General features: G+C 45.8%; 1 long non-coding RNA gene across 2 annotated transcripts; it reads right to left on the minus strand.

Moving 5' to 3' along the window:
• Positions 1 to 759: 759 nt before the first annotated feature.
• On the minus strand, positions 760 to 19,697 carry LOC130150749 (uncharacterized). 2 transcript variants are annotated; one of them, XR_008822361.1, is made up of 4 exons: positions 19,634 to 19,697; positions 11,177 to 11,251; positions 9,505 to 9,789; positions 760 to 4,318 (listed from the first exon to the last, which is right to left on the minus strand). It is a non-coding gene; the product is annotated as an uncharacterized LOC130150749 (long non-coding RNA). The 2 variants fall into 2 exon arrangements; XR_008822360.1 differs by lacking the exon at positions 760 to 4,318 and having other exon boundaries at positions 4,332 to 9,789.
• Positions 19,698 to 24,813: the final 5,116 nt, after the last annotated feature.

Below are 24,813 nucleotides of genomic sequence, written 5' to 3' on the forward strand. Positions count from 1 at the left end.
ACTCTACCCACCAGCCATGCCCCATTGCTCATGACCTATGGCTTTTGCCCTTCTCCAGACCCATATAGCTCTACTTGGCTCAGCCAGGAGCTTTTTCCTCATACACAGGTCCAAAAGACTGTACGTTTAAGGGGAAGAGACCCAATCTGCATTTTCTTTCCAATGGCACTGTCTTGTACGAGTTGTTTCCACTATTACAGTTAAAAAGGAAAGGTTTTCTTTCCATCTCTGGATATATCTTGCTCCTGCTTCCACCCACTGTGTCTCTAGAGAGAGAGGGACAGTCATGAAACCCTGAGCCAGGCATCTAAGCGGAGGAAAAAATGCCTTCTGGAGTTCTTGCCCTCTCCATATTGGCTACAAGGAAAACCAAAACAATATTTTATATTAGTAACAGAACCCGGGTGAGAACTAACACACTGAAGGCTAACCCATCCCATGGACTGTGACCAAACCATGTACCTTAAATTTTTACTGTAAGAATAAGCTACAATGTTTTGGGCCAGATTTTCCAGAACTTTCTTCAATCCTGGATAATTATGGCAGGTAAAATAGTTTTTCTAGGATGGATTTGAGATCTGAGCACGAAACATTTTGTGTATTGTTATTTTTTATTTTTCTAGATTTTTTTTTCCACTGGAATTTTGAATGTCCAGAAATTATAATTGTCTCCTTATCGGTTTAATTTCTGGGTCTTTTTGGTTTTGTTTTTGCTTTTTTTTTTTTTTAAAGAAAAAAAGGGTGAGTGAGTCATTTTTATGCTGAGTTCAATTTGTTTAATGCATCAGCAAAAGGGTCCAAGACAGATGTTGGTGGAGAACCGACATTTCGCTTTATGGCAGTAGATGGAGCTACATCCTCAGTAATGTCCCTTTCCAGACAGGGGGAAGGAAACCAGAGAAGAGGTTTGATGGGTGTGCTGGTCACTTCTCCTGGCAACAACATCCCGAACAGGACTAGGTGGACAAAGGAGATGAAAAAGCAGCTGTGGAAAGAATGAAATAAACGCGAGGACTTGGAGCATTACCCAGTTCTCCAAGGACTTTATTTACCAGACATTTACTAAGGGAGCTGTGACCCCCTTTCCCACCACCTGCCGTAACACGGAGACTAGCAGCTGCACACAAATGCGTACAGCTCTCCATAGCCTGCCGGCATCCAGCCCTGAGACCACTAGTCTTCTCCAAGAGTTGTTTTACTCTCTCCTGTTCAATGGGAGAGCTGAAGCTCTTCATTAAGTTCCAGGGGTTCCTTGTATAATTTGCCTGTTAAAAGACTTTACTAGCCTGCAGCTTCAGTGTTCAGATCTGGAAGACCCTCTTCCTCCTGCCACGGACCCTGAGCTGTTTCACTTCTACTTTTCTGTGCAACTGGTGAAGTCCTGCAGATCTTTTTAGTTTATATGAGTTAAAAGCTCCTCTGGAATATGATCATGTTTCATCTTCAGGACTCCATAAATTCTTTCAGCATTCTCCAAGGACCTTCCAGTCCTGCTCCTACCAAGTTTTCATGCATTATCTCCAAAACAAGAACAGAGAGAGACTTCTTCATGTCCCCACAATGGCAGAACCCATAATTTTGAATATTACTTCCTTGAAGTGGTCTAAAAATGAATCACAGTGTAAGCACAGCACCTTATTATTATTTATGGGTAGGCAAATATCAGAAAACCATTTTAATAATACCGTGTTTATCATCACAAATGCACCAGCAATGTTTCCACAAGACTGAGCAGCTGCAGCCCAAAGCCTTTAGGTTATTGTGAAAAGCATCTGTGAACAGGTAAGACCATCTCAGCCTCTAGCAGATCCTAAGCTGGGTGGGGTAGGAAGGAAAGTTTATTTATTATTTCTAAATCCATTTTATTCTAATCAGGGCTAAACAAGCTGTTCCTGGATGGCAGAACTTGCCTGGATTTGTTGTTCTGAAGCTCGTGGTTGGACTTTCAGTGTCTGTGAGCTCCAGCAGGGCTTTTCCTTTACCTCAGGTTTTAATTGAAATTCTTTAGTGCCTTGTAAGGACTGAGCTCGCTCCACTGTACTTCCCTCAACAGGGACATTATTATGTTCTCTGTCTTCATTCTGGCTACCTATTTTCATTAAACTCCTTGGAATGAGTACTTTTGCAGCCTTCGCCTCCCTGACAAGTTCATTTTAAACAGTCTGCAGCATCCTGAAGCTACTGGGGTGGAAGGACTCACCTCAGCTGTCTAGCATCCTGACAGCCAGAAACTGGGGGTGGAGCTGGCAAAATCCGGGATTTTGGCCTGCTTCAAAAATAAGGCTGTGCCTATGAATGTGTCAGTGTCACTGGCCTCACAAAGTCCAGGAAAAAAGTTAAATTTCCGGTGACATTAATCGCAACTGTTGCCTTAGTCTCTGATTCACCTTGCATATCTAAGATGCTCCTAATTTTTATGGATAGAGATGCTTGCAGAGCAGATTGCCCTCTCCAGTGTATTCCTCCCTCTCTTTCCTTATGCCCTGCCAAGAAAGCAGAGGCAAAGTGATGGCTTCCTGGTAATCAACACACAATAAACAATACATTAAAAAGGCAGCATCAGACTCATGTAGTTTTTAATTTGACCTGAAACAAGTTGGGGCCAGGCAGAGGGAAGTGAGCTTCACTGCGCTGGTGGGAAGAGCTGGCAGACATGTGTTCTGCCCTGTTGACAGATGTGTAGGGCCAGGGCCCAAGCACAGAGACAATTCTGAAGGAGCCATGAGTCTGCAAGACACTCAGGCATTTCCAGCTCGGAGGCTTTTCAATCCCCTCCAGCAAGGTTTACCCTTGTGAAGAAAGGGGCCAGGTAAGAGAAGGAAGCCACTTGTGTTTTTAAATCATTCCAGCCACCGCAGATGAAGGAAGTGCCAGGAATAGATTTCATAACATCTCTGATGTTTTCCCTTCCGCAAGAAAAAATTTTCCATCGTTCTCCCAGTCAGATAAGATCAAGCGGTGCAGGGCAGAAGGGAGGCACTGACTAAAGTTATTGTAACTCACTCCAAAGCTCTCCGGTCTCAGGTAGGAGCCGCGTGAGAGCAACACGTGCCATGAGAATTCAGGCAGGAGGGGCACCGGCACTTGGTCTTGTTTATTGTTCTTGCCTGAGTCTGAACTAGAAGCCGAGGGGTAACTCCAGAGGATGAAATGTACCCTGCTCCCTTCCTGTGTCCACCCAAAGGCAATTTATTCTTAAGCTGAGCCATGGCCCCAAAGCAAAATAAATTTCTGTGTTTGGCTTCAAACCCAGAGTGCACTGCAATTAAGAAAACCTTCAGTGTAAAATGCTTCCAGTGAAGAAAATGCTGATGGAAAATGACTGACAAGGGCTTGTCCCACATTACCTCTTATTGGCATTCCTGGCTGTAGCAGGGGCTTCCCCCTGCCCTTAGATGGTCTTCACCAATAGTCTCCCTGTTAGGAGAGATTTCTGTAGGATTCACACTGTTGGCTTGACTTCAGTTTTGGGACAGATTGTAAATACAGGAGCTAAAAATGTGGCTGGTGGCCCAGCAAGGTGTTCCCTTCCAAGCAGTCATTCTCCCTTTTGTTTTTCCCCAACTATCCAGCTTGTGCCCACAAAGCTCCCCCTGGCTGGGAAGGACTGCAAGTAGTTCAAGATGGTTATGGGAAGGTCTGGGAAAGATCCCTGGCTGTGTTGATGCTGTAGGGATGGGCTGCATTCTCCACAGTCTTGGTCTTCCAGTTGCCCAGGCCGTGTTCTCGTGTTCTCAGTGACACACTGAAGCTGCCTGGACACATAGGAGCCCCATGGCCCAGCCGGCAGCAAAGGTGTGTTGGTGGCGACCAGGGCTTCAGGGCAAATCGTGAAGGGTACTGAACACTGTCTCCTGTGTCTACAGGTCCTGGGTCTTACTCATGTTGGAACAGGTCAGTGCCTTAACATCTTCCTCTGAAAATAAACACGAAATGCAAGAATTCACAAAACTATCTGAAAATAACGCTAGCAGTGAAGAGTTCTCTGCTCAGTCTCACTTTGTCTGTTGAAAATATTCCCTGGAGATGTCCCAAACACATGTTGTTCTTGTATTTGAAGGAAGAGGGAACAGGCAAGAAAATTGCAGTTGTTTATTCCTAATTATCTAAAGTAGCACACAGAAACATCGGACCAGCAGTGAATGACTCAGAATGAAGATGAACCTCTTGCTGTCATAATGTGAAGAGCAGGACAAGCACCTGTCCTTCTGTATGTTTGTCAAAGTAATGCAGTAGAGACTGTTTGCTCTGTAGAGATCGAGCTGTTGCCCTTCTCACTGTGATGAAGACCATCAAATCAGCCACTCACAGATGTCTTCTCCATAAAAAACACCAGGGTTAGGTCCCCTCCCCAGCCAGTGAAGCCACACTTCCAGTACACAACTTATTCGCTACACATCTGAATTTGGAAAACTGAATCAAACTTCTAGTCAATGCGCTCAGTAGTGTGGAGAGTGACATAACTCCCTCTGTACCAGACACTTATACCTGACTAGCTGGATCCCTGCCTAGATTCTGTTAGCTGTTTTAACTAAATCTCCATTGGGCTCCCAAATCACGTGGAGAAACCTCTGGCCAGATGCCTACACTGGGTGTCTGTGTCAGTAAGATGCATCTGATCCCTGTGTTGGCTTTCCAAGGTGGAAAGAACAGCGTGATCAAGACCCCTGCATTCTCTCACCTTCATAGAAAGGAAGCAAAAAAAAGGTAAATGAAAATTTCTTCTACCTTGAAAATAGCCCTGGGACCTGCAGGTCACTCAGGTCCTGTGAACACAACAGGTGGGTTCATCACCACTGCAAAAATAGAAGTTGTTTTTAAACCAGATTAGATTATCTTTTATGGTAGGCTGTGTTACAGGATTCCAATGTGACTGTGCAAGAGCCCAGCAGCTTGAAATGGCAGCACCTGAGAAAATATCTTAATATTCTCCTACTTGAAAATTAGTGGAGGCAAAGTCCGGAGAGGTGAAACTACAGTTTTCTCCAGGGACTCTCAGTTATTTGGAAATGGTGACTTGTTTTCTAAATAGGCAATGAGGATGAGGATGAGGTCCTCCAGGTATCCCAGATTGTGGATAACTGCAGCAACTGCTGTCAAATCTATTGTCACATCACACCATACCTTGGATCTGAAGGAGAAGGACTTGCAATGCATTTTATCCTCACTGCACATGCTGCCCAGAGGTCCTGGCCTGCCCGACTGCAAAAACTTCAGGCAAGGACCTCTGATCTCCACCATTAGAAAAATCTTTGCAGGCAGCTGGGTTTTAGTAGATGCAAGTGGTAGCGTAACAGTGCACCAGTCCATGGGTGCCAGCTATTGAAAAGCAGTCGTTCTGCTTGTTGGGATCTGGCTCTTACCAAGACTGCTATACCCCTCCTTCTCAACACGATGGAATTTGCTGGCACTACTGCAAGTCTATTCTGTCTTTTCAATAATTGCCACTGCACTGCAGTGTCCTGGGGTGTTGGCAGATACGCTTTGGAGTAGGAGGGTGTTGCTTGCAAACCTTTGCTTTGAGAAAGAAAATTCCCCAGAATTATCATATTAGGCCTTATTCCCAAAACGTGTCTAGACAGAGTTATTTAGGATGGGCTGTATTATACTGTCCTGCCCTAAAGAACCAACTACCCCTGAATTGGTTATTATTTGTTTATTGAGGGTATTGCGGTTGCACCAAGAGAATTGGAGATCCCTGTCTCCCTAGATGGTATTCAGAAAAAAACAAAAGCTTGAAGCACAGACACCCATACTCCAAAGCATGTGCAGCCTAAAAAAGATGTGATAAATAAAGAGAGGAAAGAAACAAGTGTAGAAAAAGAGCAAAATTATTTACTTACTCAAGACTTTGGAGCAAGCACAGATATATGCAAGGACAAAACTCAGCTGTTTTTATCTGTATTTTCTCTACCCAAAAACTTTCAGAACTCACTTTCAGGGCAGGTCTTTGGCAAGAGGGAGTGGGGCAAAGTATGAGAACTGTTTAGGTTTTGTGAATCTTTTGAACTTTCAAACTTAGAACAAAGTGAAGCCGGATGTTTTGTGAAATTTGGGGTATCATGAAACATTCCTCCCTGCAATTTAAGACGTTGTTTGTACAAGCGAGATGCCCTGATTGGTTTCTTTGACTTTGTAACTGAATGCGTGACTGTGTTATGCAAGCTATAATTATTCTTATTTGGAAACAATTTTCTCTTTTACTTTCAGGATTCTTTGGGGAATAGGAGGCAGCTCAAAACAGAATGGTTTGCCAAAGCTAAATATAACAAAATCTTCCATAAAGTTTCATTCAGTTCTAAATCCGTATTGTAGCAGTTCTGATGAACTTCAAATCTGGCAGAAGCACGTATCTCCTCTTGGGTACCAAACGTTATCCCAGCACTATGGCTTCAAAGTAAAACTAACTCGGGGTTTAGTACAAATGAACACTTCAGGATCTGACTGTTTCAAGAGAGTAACACCAAGTTCTCTGAGACTGGGGAAGCAAGCTTATTAACTTCATGGTTTACACATTTGACAAGAAAAATAAAGGAGTGAAAAATCTCAGGCTGGCTGGAAATTCAACCGGGATTGAATTCTAGTTTCAGCCTCCACACCAGGGGCTTGCCTACATTAGACTTCTGGTTGACATATCACTGTCCTGCAGCCATGCTTTGCACTCTGGTTTTGGTAAAAGAAGCACTTCTGCAGCTAGTCAGCAACATTTATTTTAACTACCACAAAGACACAGCCCTGAGAACATAGGATCATAACTATTTAGTCTTTCTGGTTTGAACTGTGCCATACAGAATATGAGCATCCTACAGCTGTGAGACAGGTTAGCCTTCTAGGAAAAGGACGGAGGGATAATATTTTTAATTGTGAAAGTCTCATTCCAGATCCTACTTCAGAACCAAATGAGAACTGTGAAAGGCAATGGTTTTCTTTTTTATTCAGGGTGAAATTAGATGCAGCTGAGCTTTCAGGTTGTTTCCATGCGTTTTTTCCCCTATAGTGTACTTCCATATTCTGAAGCACATACATGGCCTTGCAATCAGTCCCTGCCATCTGCTCCTCCACTCCTCGGCCTCTCTGCCCCTTGTGGCATGAGGACAGTTTTCTGGGGAAAGCTATGGTAAATGGGAGCACCACAAATGTTGTAAAGGTTCATCAGGTTGTCTTACATCAGTCTCTATCTTGCCCATCAAGCCACTGTTGCACATCTGGGCACTGTGCCGGCAGGATCTGGCTACACCAGAGGACACTGCCATTGCTGGGAGAGCGATGCCTCCCAGTACAGACTGGGATAGACGCAACCTGCTGTGGAGGCGGGCATGATGTGTGATGGTCTGTACCACAGCAAGGGGCTGCAGAAAGGGACCCAGATGGCCACTGTGCAGTGAAGGACCAAGAGCGAGGGCTGCTGCCCACCCATTACTTCACCCTCACCTCCCACCTGCCCAGGAAACAAAGACCTGTAGAGGCAGCGTATGCTGACAAAGGCTTTATAGGTGCTGAGGTAATTCTGTCACCACTTTACAATAATACAAACTAGGCCAACACAAGCACTGCTAGCCTAATTGTCTCTGCGCCAGGAATTTTGCCAGGAGAGCTGTGGTGGCTCCCAATTGTCTTCAGGCTCAGAGATGTTCAGCATCAGGATCAAGGTGGAGCCTGCCTGCAGGCAGGTGCCTGGATGTCCTGCCAAGGTGCTGCAGTTCAGTTCTTCCTTTCTTTCCCACTTTCACAGCAAGCAGTGAAAATATTAACCCCTCCCTATCCAAACTTTGGACATTTCCCACCATTACATGCTGCAGATGACAGCGCACACCCAGCCAAGAGAAGACAGGGAGATCAGCATCAGCTGCTCTGAAGCACATTTCATCCAGGCTGCTTGTTGTAGCCCTGTCCTGCATGTCCATGCTGTGCTTTGGAAAGGACAGTATGTTCAACCCCCTCATGCCCTTATCTACCCCCAGCTGCAGGACCAGGAACTTTTCACTCACACCATAAAGGGACAGCCACGTCTATGTTGCTCCATGCCGGGCAGCTTTTCCCAACCTCTGTCTGAGATTGTTTTCCAGTCCAGGCAGTGGGGTCTCATAGCTTAAGTACAGCCCCCCACAGAGCTGGTAGCATAGGTACAACCCCAACCCTCCAACCTTACCCCTCTGCCTCCCCTGAAAATGACACCACTCCAGACAATTTACTGTTCATCAATAGGATTTAACAGAGCCAAATACAATGCCGAAAGAAACAGCTGATGCAGCTGTATCTTGTCAGCAGCAAACGCCTCAATGTGAACGGAAGCATGATCTGCCTTTGTTGGCATTTTCTGCTTTGTCTCTGACTAGCATTTGCATCTCCTAATTAAAGAAGTATGGGCAATTGTATAAATATATATATAGCATTGCATTAAAGCCCTGGGATCTATCTGACAGCCCAGCATGATGCAGCAGCATTAGTAATGTTTGTTGTACCATTTCAAATGACCTCATTTGGGGTGGAATTACAGCCAGCCTGTGTGTGTTCTAACCCAGACAGTTGCAGGCACATGAGTTTTAATAGAAATACATCCACTGAATTGCATTCGGCTATCTTTTTCTTTATAAAGGCCTAGAGTGCTCTAAGTAAAGTTAATCTGTGCCTGCATAGCTAGGTATGGATTGCATTCTTACGTTTTCCATCTGATAAGTGAACTTTCAGGTTGTAATGGTCAAGTATTGGAAGTTAACAGATGATTGATGTTTGGGGAACTGTATTGTGGCCTTCTCACACACCAGGACTAGGTCTTCATCTTTGTCTGCCCTAAACTGCCTTCCTTCCCCAAGCACAGGATGAGCTGTTCTTCAAGGATGGGTCAATGTTTTGCGGGGGAAGGAAGGAAGAACTGTGAATGAAACAAAAGTGACAGGAGCAACTGCTTGTTGTGGAAGGTGACTTTGCCCTGCTGACCTCACCTCTGAAGAGGATGATTTCAATCAGTTCCACAAGGTTTTCCGTGTTATTTCCCTATCACCTTTTCCTAAGTGTCCAGTGCAATTCCAGGCTCATTTACACATGGGTCACTTCAGTGCAGGGCACTGTCACATGCAGTCCAGGCTGGAAATGCTTTTCCACTGACATCGAGTTGAATTTGGTCCAGAGTTGACTTTACAATCTCAGGAGTCATCTTTCTTCTCCACTAAGTGTGGCCTCCTTTGTTCACGAAGCAGCGTGACCTGTGTCAGCTATTTCTCAGCAGAAAACAAACAGGGAAGGAAGGATTTGGATTTCTTGGGTTACCTACAAACTAGATTTGGATTTCCTGGGTTACCTACAAACTGATTCTTAAAGCATCAGTAAGTATGACAGCTAACTCTGCCCTTCCAGCTGGCAGTGTTTAAATATGTTTCTGAGTCTTAAAAGCAGGAAGCAAGATAAGTTAGATTATCTAATGATTATCTCCAGTAAGGAGGGCAGCTGGGTCAGTACAACACCGCTTAGCATGACAGGCAATATATAAATAGGAACAGCACTTACAGATCAGGACACTGCTGGTGACCAAGGTTAAAAGAATAACTAATGTATAAATATACTACGATCATGCTCAGAGTCCACTTGTATTTCCTGGAGCGTCTGTGCAGAAGGCTGAGCATAACGAGCATTCATAAATGACCTTGTTATGAGCATCAAGGGATCTCTGAAGGCACCACAGACAGACGGGAGAGGGCTGGATGCCTGCCAGCTGAGGAGGGTGGATCTGTCTCCCCCTTTGCCATTGACTTTCCAGGTGATGATGGAAATCAGCTTTTCTCTCCCCCTGACCTGGAACAGATGCAGCACAGGACTGTCATGAGGACTGATTAGTTAGTTAGATACCCAGGCAGGCAGAAACATGAAATGATGCAGGGATGTGCTTGGGATGTGCTATGAAGGCCAGGATGCTGGCATGGATCTGGAGGGCTTTCTCTGGGTTCACACTTCAACAAAAGCTGAGCCAGTGTGTCTTTTAGAGCCCACAGCACCATTTACACAGCAGAGGGACCTCATTTAATCATCAGGATTTCTGCAGCAACCAAGAGAGATGGAAAAGGGAGCAGCAGACCTTGGTCCTCTACACTCAGTTGACAAAGGCAGGAAACAAGCGTCAAAACAATCCCAGTGACTTCAAGAGCCTTTTAGGCAGGTGAATGAGAAGCCAAAGCAAGATCTCGGCCTGGCCCACACTGCACAAGGCGCTGTGCCTTGGGAAGCTGAGGGTCATATTTTCTCTTCTAAAAGCCATTGGCACTAAGTACATGTTATCACAGAGGGCTCAAGTCTGTGTATTCCCTGAGAAACCTCTCTGCCTTTGCTGCGAGCAGTGGCTGATGAGCACAGCCTTAGCTTTTGACGGTGTTTTTCCTCCTTTTACTACCCACACCACCACCCCTCAAAAAATTATATAATCCTATCCATTTTTAGAAATGCAGACCCAGGGCTGCTCAGCAGATCAGGCTGATATTGATCGTTTCAGCCTTCATGACTTCAGAAAGCCAAACTCTCCACGGGGCAGGACACAGCTTGAGTCAGAGGAGGAGGGAGAATGAGAACAGAGCCCTTAAGGGGCATGGGCAGCTCTTTTGTTTGTGTTGCAATATGTGCCCTGGTGAAACAGAGGACATGTTATCCTGCTTGTACAGCATTTTCTGACCTGCTTTTGACCCAAGAACCATTTGCATTCATAAATACTTGAGTTGCACCCCTGGGAGGTGAGAGAAAGAGAGGAAAGGAAAAGAGTGGGTTTATCAAATCTGGGATCACTACACGGCTTGGAAAGCAATCCTTCTTCTTTCTTCCAGCCTGACTGTAAACCAGCCTGCATCCAAGAGGTCTTATTACTCTTTGAAATGGACAGGTTTTAGCAAGACAGCTCCCTAGTCAGTGGCCTTTGGTTGAGAAGACAGTGAAACAAATTCACAGGGTCATGCTGCTCCCCACCATGGCCCCAGAAAGGTGTTGACTGGATGGCTTAACTCTGGGAGACTTTACCCAGTGCTGCTGTTCTTTCGGGGAGGAAAAAGCCTGAGGAGTGTACCGACCTCTCCTTTCCCCCACGTGAGACCCCAGAGAGGTGGGGGAGCAGGCTGTGGAGAACTCAAGGTGGGTAGTGAAGAAGGACGTTGGAAGAACAGGAATGAAAGTCAGCATGTAACCAGAAAGGCTAGAGTACCATAGACATCCAGGTCCTTCTCCACATCTTGAATATGGAGTGCAAACTCTTGTTCTCAAAAAAAGACAATCAAAACTGGAAGAGATAGAGAGGAGAACAATAAGGAGGGCTGAATTATGGATCTGACCATGCATGTCAAGAAATTAAGCATATAATCTAGAAATGGGGTGTTGCAAGTGGAATTAAGATATCTAGATCATCAGTGGCCTGAAAGACATGAATAGGGAGTGATTGATCATTGGTACTTGAGAGAGAGAGGACGGGGTACTCAGACAGCCCTTTAGCTCTCCGTACCATGCCCATTCCTGTACTACGTCGTGATGTGTGCTAGGCACTGCATGGAGCCATCTTGATACAGAAAGTCCACCAACCTCTACACAGACAAAGCAGAGGACCTATTGGAGAAATTTCTGGAGGGCCTAGCCCATTTCTTCAAACCAGCCTAAAAGAATGCATCAGGGAGCTAAAAGCAATGCTTTGGGAAACCACAGATGACCACTGATCATTGATGTTTCGCTTTACTGCCAGCTGTTAGACCAAAATTCAAGGGGAACATCAACCCCATCTTCAGCTCCTGAGCCTTGGCCCTACCACCATGTTTGACTACAGGGCTGTCGGTCTCCTGTCAGTGTGTCCTGACAAGTGGTCTTCACAAGGGATTATGCTTGGTAACACAAGCAGGCCTATATCAGAAAGATAATGGATTTTCTGTTGAAAATCATTTGATGCCTGCAAGAGTAGCCAAGGCATGCTAGGCAAAAGCAAGTAGAAAGCCCTAGGGATACACCGAATGGATATCTACCCACTAAGCAAAATTTAGATCTTTAGGAACCTGCTCTTGCTATAGCATGGGAAGTCCAGCTTGGCCACATTGGGGTGGTGAGGGAATGAGAATAGGGGAGATGGCAAAGTAACATTTTTCCTTCCATATATGTCTTTCTCCAGTGGGTTTGAGTCACTATAAGAAGCCATTTCTGTAACTGCTTGAGGAAATCTGCCTGGAACAGCTCAGTTCAGGTAATGCTCAGAGGGGACTTCTTGCTTCCTAGTGGCTACCACCAGCTTTTGGGGAAGTGATTTCCAACCAGTGCAACAGGCATCTTCAGAGTGCTGGGTGGTGCTTCTTAACCCACTGAACACCAGTCACAGTGCTTTGCTCCCACAGTTACCCTCAGCTTCCAGGAAGCATTTGAGCAGTGCTGGGGATGCTTCCTGGAGTCCTGTGGTGACATTTGTGTCTTCTTGAATTCAAGAGGTATTGTGGCTTTTGTTTAAGATTTATCTCAGATAGGGCAGCTCAGTGGCAAGCAGAGGGCTAAGTTTAACTCCCTACTTTCTTTGCTGGTTATTTCCTCTGGGACCTTCAGTATGTCTCTCTGTACACTTCAATTTTCCCAGCAGTCGAACAGAAATAACTGATGTCTTTCCTGAAGAATTGTGGAGGAGATACAATAAAGGTTGTGCAGAGCTGAGATAACGCTGTAACAGGAGCTGTAAAAATACCTAGAGCCCTTTATATTACCATCAGAGCTGATAAGTAGTGCAGGTTCATTGGGGTATTCCAGTTACATGCAGCATTGAAATCACATTGTCTTGTTTCCCAGCCTTTAATAGAACAGCCAAATGTTTACACGCAGCTTCCACTTTCACTTCAGACAATGTCATCTCTGCCTGAAAGCTCATCTCATGCCTGGGGAAGCAACTTACACCTGAAACCATCATCCTTTTTCAGTTGCTGGTGGTGGTTTTGGGGGAATTTTTTTTTTTTTTTTTTTTTTGTAATCACATTGCAAAAGGAAGCCATAAGCATGAGAGTGAGGGAAAACCTGATTTATCATCACCAACATGTTCTTCCCCCTCTTTGCAGCTTTAGCAGAGGTGATGGACTTCATGCAAGGACACATACCTCAGTGTCAGATCATGTGTTGGGAACCTGGACAGGAGTAAGAAACACAGTCCTATCACACTGGCGTGACTGTTACCAGATTTTGATTCTCTGGCCCCTGGCAATGTTGTCCACGAGTGATTTACCATGACGGATTGTGCCACAAACCCTAGTTGCAAAAGGGCACAGTCCCAAGCCAGGTAGCACCCCACAAACATCAACAGCAGAGTCAAAGTCCTCCCCACTGAGCTGAATGGCACCAGAGGAAGAGGGGACATGTTGCAGGCTTGGGGACAGCCACTAGATGGGGGCACGAGCAAACACGTCCGTAGGGCCCCAGCTGAACCCCAGGAGCACAAACACCAGGAGGTGACCTCTCTGTCCCTTGACACGGACCAGGCCTCTCCAAAGAAATGGATCTGCCAGCCACCCACAAAGTTCACTGTAGCACAGCGACACACACATCCATGACCAGGATATCAGGGCACCCAGTTTCTCCACTGGGCTAAGACTTGACTGTGTTATGGCTTTTGAGGGCTTAGGCTGGACCATGAACAGTAGAAGACCCCATGAGGCTACCACTGGAGGTCATTACTGAGCCATAGAGCTTTGCTCTTAAGATCTGCTCCAAAAGATTGACTTGCTCATTACTTCCAGCCAGGAGATTATCTCTCAACTATAAAAAGGTGTCTGCCCACTTCTCTTGAGCCCTCAGCTATTCAAAACCATCGCTGGAAACAGCCTGTGGGTGGCTGTCTGCTGTCTGCCTCTTGATGAGGTGTCCCACAAATTGGCTGTGACAGAATGCAGTGCTGCTTTCGTGGAGCCTGGAGGGCCTGGAGCATGTGAAAGCTCCCCCCAGCCCCGACACATCCTCTGTGCCCTCTTGGTGAAGGAGCAAGTTCAAGAGGCTGCCAAACACATCAGCCCTGGAGCCTGAGCAATGGGCTGAATCAACTGCAGATCGGTCATGAACTGCAGTTGATACACACACGGATATATCCCCTACTCCAAAAGAATCCAGGGAGGGAGGAGGAATTGGCCTCTTACTGGGAACGTTAAGCCCTGTTTAGTGTTACCAGTTTTGCAGAAACATAAAGAGGCCTAAACAGGTTCAGCTAACGGTGTGTCATCAATTAAACAGGGGGAAGTTTTACAAGGGGAGAAGCTTTGGCTAATGTAGAGTCCTGATGACACATCCATGGAAAGGCTACTTAGGCAGGCACCAGTTCTTGCCCACCGTGTAGGTTACAAAGGAGCCAGGAAAACTATGTTGGGGGCCACATGGCTCCCTGACTCCATGGGGAAGTGGGGGGTTGGGGGCGAGCTGGGAGTAAGACAGCAGAGAGCAGCTTCCCTTCTTGTGTGCCCACGGCTGCTCACATTTTTTGCAAAGTCAGCTTTTCCAGGGGCTTTTATAGGGCAGCTCACACAGCTTCCTGTCTCCTGAAATTACTTTTCTCACCCCCAAAATAGAAAGAACTCCATCATTTCTTGTGTTCCTGCTTAGCAACATCAGTCTGCTGAGTTTTCCCTCTGCTCTGAGGCATGAGAATCAATGCCACGCACTTCGAAAACCTCTGGGAATTTAGTGGCATATGGCAAGACCGTATGTCACACAGAGGTTATAATAAATCCACGTCCCTTTTCATCCTCCAGCACCTCAAGGTCACCATGGTCTAGAAACATTTGATCTAAGATTTTGGAGTTACAAGTAATTCTGTCCAGGCATTTCCCATCCAGCCTGACCCTTGATAGCCTCTGCCGACAGAGGAAACAGTTTTTCAGGTGATATTGTTTTCTCTCTGACTGAAGTTCCTTGTTCAGTGCAAGAAGCAAGTAGCTCATTGTGAAGCCTGTCTTTACCACTGGCATGTGACAAAAGTATCTGGTTTTCCTTTTTGCTCAGGCCCAGCTGCTCCTTCGCTGATCGAAGGGAAATCCCTGCAAACCAAGAGCAAAGTCAACAACACGCACCTTGCACCCTGTGAGTCAGCATGGCAAAGTTCTCCTCATTTCCCCGCTTAGAGCTCAAAGCTGCTTAAAAAAACATTGTTGTTGTTGTTGTTATTGGGTGGGTTCTGTTTATTCAGCTCAGCATTTTCTGGAGTCTAATGTCTGATCCTGACTTTCTCAGTTATGCTTGTGAAGTCTTCATGTGCAAGCATTGAGCAGGTCCAGGTCTACTTAACATCTGAACTCAGAGAAAACAAGCTGTTTCCAGCCCTCGGTGGCAGGGAACCAAGAAGTCTCAGTTCTGCAAGTTGGTGCATTTTACTTCAGGGTGAAGTTAGAAGGAACTTTTCCTCCAAGACCTCTCTTGCCTAGAAACACCCTTTTCTCTTACGCCTCTGCTTTTCTCTTTTGTATTGAGATGCAACCTTTACTGCCATGAGGCTATGGCAGCTTCTGTTAAATTCTGGCTTGACGCCCCTTCTTGAGGGACTTAGAGGGCTTAGCCCTGCATGCTTGGAAAGCATTTTGCCAATAGCTAGGCACCCCAGGAGGACTGCCTGGGCTTTGTGCCCTGAGATTGACAAAGGCTTTCTACTTGATCCAAGGAGTTCCAGAACAGTGGAATAGGCTGATTTGGCCAATGTTACCAGCCTCTTTAGTCTCTTCTTTATATGCTGGCAGGAGAAAAATGCTGATTCAGCAGGTGTAGGAGCAAATGTCAACAGAGAAAACTGCACAATGCATATGCTGGCTGCTCTTCTGTCCCTTATTCCTCTTGTTATTACTGATCCCCTTGTTTCCTGCATCCAGCAGGTGCATTTGGGAAAGTCTGGTTTCCGAAGCCAGCGGACGTTCCACAGAGATTTGACCTTGCCCATTTTAAACACTTCCTATCCCAAACCACAAAGGGGATTGGTAACTCTGGCTGGAGAAAAACTCAAACAAAGCTGGTGTGTCTCAGGAAATTCAGACCATGTCATAATACAACTAAACAGAGACAAAAATAGGTGGCAATGGCTTCTGTGAAGGTTTGTGTGCTCAGAGGATTGTTTTTTTTTTTATTGTTTTGGTGTTCCCTGGTAGGACATGGACAGCAGTGGATAAAAAAAAGAGTCTGTATCCACACACTCCTGCAAGTCCTGAGAAGTCATTCATCGATTGATTTTGTGCTCCAGCTCTAGCACCCGGTGTCCCAGTGACCCACTCCTGGCCTTCCCTCTTGCAGACTGTCTGTCTTGGCTTGTTGCTTGTATGTGTTTCCAAAACCAACTCTGTGTGAGCTGTCACAAACTCACGGCAGTCGTCTATCTGAAAATTTTCATTAGACATTTCTGGTAAAATGTGTGTGCCACTAACAACATTTAAGATGAAAGTATCAAATGAGTCTATGTTTTCCATTGGGTCTGCGCTCCTTCAGGCACTCTTGCCTAGAGTAGGCACAAAATTTCTACTTCTCTAAACAAACTCATTTAGGCTGGAAGTGAGATTAAAAACACCAGTTCAGTCAGGTCAGAGGGGTCTGGATAACTCACGCTCTTCTGGTGCTTTGAAAAAACATGTCTTTGCTAGAAGCAGCATGGCCAGAGCAGGTAGTACAGGAACAAGGCTGATGTTTCCTCAGCTGCAGGGGACCTTCAGGATGAACTTGAGAAGACATTTTACTTCTCTGTGCCTCTGTTTCCCCATCTGCAAAATGCAGACCTGGTTCCTCACCTTGGCCTTCCCTTGCTTTGTAAAGATCTTTGAGATCAAGGGATCAAAACACTAGATAAAACCATGGCAACATTATTATTATTTACCTACACAAACAAGAGAACTGGGTCTTTCAAAGACGTTTGGCTTTAAGACATTCCCCCAGCTCTATAGAAAAACAATCTATGCGCAGACACTGTTAGTCATGCAAGGAAAACAAGCCATCAAGCAAGAATTCTGCTTTTCTTTTATCTCCACCTGCTACCCAAGTTTCCTGTGTTTTTCTTAGGGAAACAGTTTCAGCCACTGTTATTACTGTTAGAGAAACATACGAGTGCATGAGAGACTGTGAGCACTGCCTTGCTCCATATTTGTTTCAAAACATAATGAAATAGTGAAACGCTCATTGTCTCAGGCAAAAAACGGAAAACAAAACCCAAACCAAACCAAACAAAAAACACTCCAGAAAATACTCAGAAATAATTGACATCCTTTTGGATATTACTTGCGGTAGCAAAGATGCCTTGTGTGTGCATGAAATGTCTTTGCATTACTTTCTTCCATATTGCTATATAACCATACATTTCCTTTGCCTTTGCCTCTTCCCCTGTCTTCGGGTGCCTGTGCTCTGCACCCAGCCTTTTGCATGGCTTCTGCATGCTTATTAGGCAATTAAAACTAAGATTGTGTTCTGTTGCCCCTGGCATTTGGAGTCACAGACATACAGAAGGTTTTAAAGGAAGCAAAGGGCAAAGATCTCATATTATACCAAGGCAGAATTTTATGGGCTTATTAGAAAATTGCCCGTTATTAATCCTGCTGAGAGTAAAACTGGTCTGGTGTAAAACAGCCCAGCAAAAATCCTCTCAATCAATAATGCTGATTTATTCCAGTGTACAGTTAGGTCCAAACTCAATCATGGTCAGTGTTGCTGGACCCTTAGATAACAGGTGCCAGCCTCCCATGGGTGAAACATCTTCAGCTTGAAACCTGAGTTTTAACTGAGGCAAGAAAAATCAGCCTGAAGCTGAAACCACTTGAAATACCAAATCTAATTTGAGACGGAGCAAGCAGTGAGGAAGATGACAAGGGATTCAATGCTCTGTGGCACATCTTCAGAAGCTTTTTCACACCCATATGAATACTTGTCAAGTCAGACCATAAATCAGATGCTGCTAAAAATTTTTAGCTGCTTTTGGCTTCAGGCATCTGCTAGAAAGGACCCTTTGAGTCTGATTATGTTATGTACATCTTGTGAAATTTGCAGTGGTTTTATTCATATTTAGGCAACAATACATGATCCATCCCTTTTTTCATGTTATCAGGCAGCAAGAAGGGGAATAAAATTAGCAAAACATTGCAAGATCATTCAAAGCACCCACATTCATTAAAAAAATCTACCATTGCAGCCTGACCCTGTCAAAGGACTTTAGCACAGCTATGTGACTTCAGGTTACTTGTCAGAGTCTGGAGCTGGGGTGCAAAGGCAGGAGAGGATTTCACCCCGCATTGCCCAGGGCAGGTACCACAGCGCCTGTCACTCCCCTCAGCAGGGACACTTTGGCCAGAGCCCACTCGGGGTGTTGACTTTGCTGCAGACAGTCGGGCTGGGGCAGACTCAGACAGCAACAAACCCTTTATGAAAGCAGCTGGGAAACAGAAGCAAAGACATCCAGTAACCGCTAATTCCTGCTGGACAGATTTAACCCGTTCAGGCCGCAGTATGGCCCCAGCATGCCCAAATAACCAGTTTTCCTGATTTACACACACTCAGTTCCTGCCTTCACTCAGTTAACCCCCTAAATTCAATGTCTCCAGAAACATGTCTCTAGAAAGGACTTCCAGGGTCCATTCCACAGTCACCCCATAATCTGATTCCCACATTAAGTTTATACAGCATCCTTTTAAAAAGTGGCATGTTCATGTGGCAATTTCCCCACTCCCCAAGTTGCTGAGAAGCTGTCCCAGAACCCCCTGCCCTGGTGATTAGGACATGTCCTTGGCCCTGAAGTCTTATGCCTTACCCAAGACACACAGCATCTTGGAGAACATGAAGACAACTCATGTTGCTTCTTTCCTCCAAGCCATGATAGCTCCAAAAACTGTGAGCCAGGGTGGCTCCAGCTGTAGGTGATGGCATCAATGAGTTAGAAGGATTGGAGAAAACAGTAGGAAATCAAATCAGAAGAGAACTGAGGGAAGAGGCAGAGCTACCTTTAGCCTTGAAGACCATCTGCTTGGAGCTTTAACTTCTCCCACAGTTCTATGGGTGCCAATCTTGGCTCTCCAGAGGACAAAGCACAACGCAGTTTATTCTGAACTGGGGTAACTCAGTCAGTGCTAGATCAGCAGATGAATGGACAGAAGGTAACATCCCAAACAGCCTGACACTCCCACAGAGCATCCTTGGGAGGGAGCTGGACCTACACTAGGAGCAATAACGTGTTTGTGCCCATCTGTTGCAGATGACACAGTGCTGTTGCACAGCTTTGTTTCACTAAGGGGTGTTGGATTGGTGCAGAAACTTGCCCAACCCTGCCAGAGTTTCTGTCCCAGGGGCAGGCAGTGACATCCGAGCAGACAGCACACCAAGCAAAGCCAAGGGAGAAGTGTGCTGGAGTTGGCCATTACAATCACAGCTTGAGGTGAGGTGTTGGAGGAGCTGGGCCACCAATGACAATATATCCATTCTCCTTGGTGACAACAGTGCCTATTTTCCTCAGCCATTGTGGTAATGTAGTCCTTGTGAAGATCCCAAACCCAGGCTGTATGTGGCCTTTCCCCAGAGCAGTGCCAAAGGCCTGAGAAAGTTCTCCCACCTTATTTGTGTCAGTTATACCTTACCTCTCCCACTTTAATATGTCTAAAATAGCTCTTTCTGCCCCAGGACCACAAAAAGCACACACATGCCATTCTGTACTCACTGTCCACCTCCTGCTGAGGAAGCTGTCGATTTTGCAGTATCTGCTGAAAAATGTAGAACCAGTGTTTCTCCACAGCTGGTCCTCATTTTAAGTCGCGGTGCAGTGCCTCCTCTTCCTTAAAAAGGCTCGATGAGATGTGTGTGCTGAATGCTGCCTGGGGTCACACCAGACATCAGTCTGCAGGAGGTGCTTACACAAAATGCAAGTTTCTTTAGGAATCCAGTGCACTGAAGCTAAGTTCACTGCACCAGGGCTGAAAAGATGAATCTGACCTTATAGATAGGTTAAAAGTTTAATATATTACCATATTTACCCATACCCTATCATATTTATACACACACACATATATATTGGGGGGCTGTATATGTGTGTGTGTGTATATGGATGTGTCTGTGTACCTCTATGCGTTTTTCAGGAGATTTTCTTTATTTATATCAAGCAGATGAGGGCTAACTGGGATTTGCCCTAGCACTTGCCTATAAGCCCTTTGGGGATTCCTGCATTCATCTTCCCACTCTGTGCGCAACATGTAGATACAACACAAATGTTTTTTAACACTTGTATCTACCAAAGAGATGTCACACATTGACACAATTTTCTGAAAGCCTCATGTCGTGATCGCACATGTATTAACATTGATAACTGCAATGATTAAGAAGCCTTAGGTCAGCTTACACACAGCCCTGTTAGTCAGCAGGTCGCAAAGTGCTTCCAAGGAAAGTTATCCTCTTATCCCTTTTTTAGGTTGAAGGGATATGAAGAAGCCTGTCTGCAAACAGTGTACTTGAAATCAGGGAGCGAATCTGCTTCTGCCTGATGTTGGGATCGCAGTGTGGGGCTAGGCTGCCAGGCTGCCTGCCTTTCATACCGTACCTTCAGCGGCATTGAACCACCAGACACCGAGTCTCCCACAGTAAGACAGACCCTCTTGCCTTGTCCCATCAGCCGCCACCAAGCAGCTGGGCTATTTGCTTTCATGAGGCCCTGTGCCCCAAGGGATAGTTAGGAATTCTGTTAAAATGCCATAGATGAGCCCAGCCTGCTCTTCTTCAGAAGGAGCCACCTTACATCAGATATAAATCTGTAGCTCCTTCCCTCCCCATCCTTGATACGATGGGAGAAAAGGCCTTCTTCTCTGTGTTAATTCACCAATGATTGGCTACAGCACTTCAGGAGAGAGTTCCTGGGTACAGCATGGAAATCCAGGTGTGTCTTGGGACATCTTGGCACAGGCAGGGTCAGCGTGGTGGGAACATACTGCTGCAATGTTCCTCCAAGGCAACAAGGTCCCCCCTGTCCCCCTGCTTGTAGGACCTCCACCTCCACACTGCAGGGGGCTACCAGGGCAGCTGCACTCACATGGTTGGAAAGGACTTTTGATTTGACTTATTTACCTTTTCCACTTTCTTCCCAGTAGACTGGAAGACTTAACTAGCTGTCTGACAGCCACAAGAGGGTTCCGTTTAAATTTACTGGAACTAATTTGCTTGATCGGTGTTGGCCAAGTTAATGGCCAGGGCATGAAGCAGCCAGTTATTTGGATATTTTTTGGCTCTGGGAGAGGTTAAGTGAGGACAGTGCTGAGAGTTGCGTTGAGATTTGGCAGCCCCAAAGGGGAAGTCTGTCTCAGAGAGCAACCGCCTGTTTTTCAACTGAGAATGGATTTCCTCAGCTGTCTCTGAAAGTAAAGGTTAAATTTAATTTGAAGTGGAGCTGTAGCAGCCTCCAAAATAAAATTAGCAGGAAAAAGCTTCATTTCCCTTTTCTGCCTCTTCAGATATCATTTTTACTATCATTGTCTTCTCTCCTGTCGTTGTAACAGCTGTCCATCTTGCTCTAACAGAGATTTTTTTTTTGAGTGTCAGCAAACCAGTCATCCAGCACTCGCAGCTACCAGGAGTAGCTTCCAGATTTCCTTGCTAAAATCCAGAGAAGCAATTCACCTGAATATCTCTGAGCTTTCAGATATTGCTCTTCCTGACAGTGGCTTCTTTTGCAGAGGAATAACCCTTCCCACCTCATAAGGTTGTGTGTGTGTGTTGGGGGAGGGGGGCGGGGGCGGAGAAAAGAAAAAAAAAAGAAAAAAATTGTACAACAAAACATGTGGGAATCGTAGCCTGTGGAAACTGGAAACATGCCTGCAGAAGTGATAAACAAGTTTAGAGCTGGGATAATTTCAAGTGTTGTATTTTACTGGGACAATGAAAAGCAACACAGTTGATCTGCTTATATGGGACCTGAACCTTTAATAGAGTGGCCAGGGAAAGGGGGCAGAAAGGGCTAAGTGGGCAAAAGAGATGAAAGGTTTTTGTTTGATCTTACACAGAAGTATATAACATCAGGTGCTGTCAGATCCAGGATTACCGAAGGGGCAGCTAAATCCAGCAGCATTTGCTGGAGCCTGCACTGTTCATGATTATGGACACAGCATCACCAAACACCCCACAGCACATATAAGACAAGAAGAGGTTTTCTGAAGAAATTTCCCAGTGTAGAAAAGCTGACAGCAGGAATAAAATAACCACATACACAAAACAAAAACAAAACAAAAAAAACCCCAAGAGGTAAAAATCTTAGAATGGGAGGGTTTCCCCCCCTCCCTGTATGTAATATGTACAGTTACTGTCTGACATAGCAGGTACAAATGAGGAGGAGATCTTGCCACTGTTGGTGTGTATCACCCAGCCCTGCAACTCCCCAGTCCAGCTTCAACTCAGGGTGGATGTAATGCACAACGGCAGCTGGCCTTTAGGATCCGAGACAAGCAAACCACTCTGAATCTCATTAAGACAGTGGTTTTGCCACTCGGCAGTGATTATTCTCAGATGCAAAGGTTGGAGCCCGTCGGGTGTCATTGTGACCATCTCATCAGGCTGGCGGTGACTCAGCCCTGCTGTCTTGATTGAGCTGGACCACTTTGTAGGAAAACATCCAGCTTGATTTAAGGATGAGACTCAGCAACTCACAGACGGATCTATCAGCATCTGAGGTAGTTGTTTCCTTTGTCAATGCAGAAAACCAGCCATGTCCTGTTTGTGGGTTATTTAACCTAAACAGGGCAAATGAATCACACTTTCAAGTGCTTGAGATTCTCCAGGGACTGAGGGGAACTGTCAGTGGGTAGCTTGGATGTGACATTTGAACAATTAACTTCAAGAGCGCGATTTAGCTGCCTAAACACTGGCATCTGAGGAAGACAAGTCATTTAAAGGTTGTCCCTCCAGTTTCACATGTCATGTTCCAGAAGTGTGTGGGTTTGTGGGGATTGCAGGAAGGTCAAGTGTTTGCTGGGAACACTGGACAGTTGGAAGGAAACACAGGCTGGGAGCTGGAGAGCTGGGTTTCAGACGCTGCCCTGCTGGATTCCCCCAGCTCCACAGATTTCAGAAGGCAGGTCCAGTGCGGCCCTGCCTGCAGCCAGCTGCTCACCATCCCTTGGCCTCCCTCACCAAGGACAGCACATAAGGACATAGCCTTCCCACGAGTGCAACCAACAGGGCAGGTGCGGTCAGCATTGGCTTTTCAGTGGAGATCCCTTGTATTGGGTAGGGACATGAACCACTTGGATGCAGTAGGATTACAAGAGAAGGAAAAGCAGACCTCTGTCCCTTTGCTTCCTGTTTCAAAACAGTTTTTATAGTCCAGAATACCTTCTCACCTCCTGGGAAGGGGAACATACCAGGTTAGGGACCAGGTACTGCTTTCAAATCTCTTCCCTGATCCCTCCGCGCCTGGGAAGAGAGGGGCTTTCCTCTTCTACGGTATAGGTTCAACTGCAACCCAAAGGAGAGCTGACCCAAAGACCTTGCTGTGGTACTGAAAATACAGGGTGAAATCATTTGGCTTCTGATAGGCGTGAAGGCCAGATTAGGTTATCACGGTGCTCCTCTCTGGCTTGCAAAGCTGTCTGTGATTATTTAAAAAAACAGCACTCCAAAGGGGGGGGGCATGCAGCCCACACCTTCCACAGTCACCTGTTAATCGATAGGTCTGTCTTTCAGTGCTGATGTGCAAACACGTGTCCGCACCTGACCCATTCCACTGTCATCCAGGATATCAATTACAATGATAAAAAAGAAACCATTGTCTTTCCTTGATCTAAGTAGGAGACAGGGCGATTGTAATCACAGCATTGTACCCAGAACCTGACCATTGGTTTTAGGCACTGGGAAATGCTCAGATTGATAAGGGAGGCTATGAATCCTGGCAGTCATAACTGCATTGGATGTGGCAAAAGTGTTATTTCTTGCCTTTAAAGGATAAAGTATTATCTTGCCTTCTGCCTTGCAGCAAAGTCAAGGCATTCCAGTGGTGTAACACCAAAAGGGATTCATGGCTGTGAGCCCTGGAAGGACATGAGTTGCCTCCACCCAGCCCACAGCGGGTGACTCCAGGCTGCAGGAGGGCTTTTCCAGGCACAACTTCTTCTGGGTATTTCTCCAAGTCTGGCTGAGGCAGCTCCTGTCTTGGGTACGGGGTGTATAGATCTAGCCTGAGATGTGGGCTTATCTCAACAGCAGTCAACCCAGGCCTAGAACCCGATGGGATGCTTCCCAGCAAACAGCTGCTGAGCACACCTGGGCAGGGCTGGGTGATGCTGGTTACCACAGGGCTGAAGAGGGTTGCTGTTGCACTCTTTAGGAAGGCCTTCTAGATTTGTGAGAGGGCTGTGCGAGTGTGTCTCCAGGGTAGACAGTTACAGCACGGTGAGGAAGAAGACATGAAAGCATCCTTAGCATTGCCCACCCCTTTCCACCTCTCTGGTAAATCCTATCTGAACCAATTCAGTGATAAAATTGTTGCCTCTGGGTTCATGCCCTCCCATTTCTTCCTTCAGCCTCCTGGAGAGTCCTCTCCCTCTTCATGCTGTCCTCAGTGCCCCACATTCCTGTTCATCTAGGAGGTTTATTGATGTTGTCTCATTTCCTCTTACTGCTTTCTAGGTTGAGTGAAGCTGAGAATCTGCTCTTCTTGCTGAACAAAGAGGTTTACCTGAAATTTCTTTGTAATTTTCATTCATTTCTCTTGAATGCTCATGAAATCAAGCATGTCTGAGCAATCCCATCACTTCATCAGCCTGAGGATTGTCTACCCAGTTCTGTGCACTCTCTTCATGGAAAATGCAGTTTCTGTATAACTGACAGTTCCTGTAGTTTGCCTATGAATTTGAAAGCCCATGC

Source organism: Falco biarmicus, chromosome 5 (genome assembly GCF_023638135.1).
Source record: "Falco biarmicus isolate bFalBia1 chromosome 5, bFalBia1.pri, whole genome shotgun sequence".
Lineage (NCBI taxonomy): Eukaryota > Metazoa > Chordata > Aves > Falconiformes > Falconidae > Falco > Falco biarmicus.